This window comes from Pteropus alecto, unplaced genomic scaffold (assembly GCF_000325575.1).
Source record: "Pteropus alecto unplaced genomic scaffold, ASM32557v1 scaffold117, whole genome shotgun sequence".
Lineage (NCBI taxonomy): Eukaryota > Metazoa > Chordata > Mammalia > Chiroptera > Pteropodidae > Pteropus > Pteropus alecto.
The window spans coordinates 2,062,788-2,063,676 of NW_006440642.1; the positions used below are offsets into that span (position 1 = coordinate 2,062,788).

Consider the following 889-nt stretch of genomic DNA (forward strand, 5'->3'; position numbering starts at 1 on the left):
TCCTTTTCCTCTGTTTCTCCTCCAAGGTTCTTTCATGGCAGAGGAAACAGCAGAGCTTGGACTCATTGCTAAAGACCTGGTCAGCCACTGGGTCTAGATGTGTCAGAGGGCAAGGAGAGGTGAAGAAAACACAGTCAGTCACCCCCCGACTCTGGGCTGTCACCCAGAAATTAAACGCAAATTGAATCCATTTAACTCCAACTTCTGCCACAACCACCTAGTTAGGGTCATTTGCTATCCTCTGTTAGCATGAAATGGCTATTATTTGACAAGGACACAAACGATGTCACCCACCAATTTCGTGCTCTCAAATGACATTGTTAACCAGTCACATACTCTTGCCCGTGGAGCCCGGATAAGGCTCAGGATTCCTTAACACAGTACTGTGGGCAAACACTAGCAATCACCTGAAATTGAAGCAGCAGATGAAACCTGTCAATTATCAGTTATCGCTGACACAATATTTACCTCCTTTGGGTTTCTCAAAATTGAGGGAGAGCTTGTTAAAAAGCAAATTCCTGGGCCCCATTCCCAGAGATTCTAATCTGGTATGCGGAGGGGAGGCTAAAAGGAGGGTGAATGTGTATTTCTCACAAGCTCCAAGGACACTGCTGCTGCTGCTGACCTGAGGACCAGCCTCTGAGTAGCCCTGGACAAAGCAGCAAATTCTCCTGCCCCAGGATCACAACTGAGTTATTATTAAAGAGCCTTTCTTAAGCCCTTGATGTGCCCAGCACTGTGCTGCATGGCATTAAGGCAGCCAAATGAAGCTTCGATCATGGTGTCCAGGCCCTAGCAGCCCCAGTTGGACTGCAGAGATAAAGCAAGCACCACGAAGCCCCGGAGGAACACCCACATGTGGGAGAAGCTTCATTTTGGGGAGGCTCAC

The 889-nt window shown here is 48.3% G+C and overlaps 1 protein-coding gene across 3 annotated transcripts in view; it reads right to left on the bottom strand.

The window, feature by feature from the left end:
- Window positions 1–889, bottom strand: part of POLR1A (RNA polymerase I subunit A) — an 87,342-nt gene that overhangs the window by 59,150 nt on the left and 27,303 nt on the right. The gene's annotated exons all lie outside the window — the stretch shown is intronic.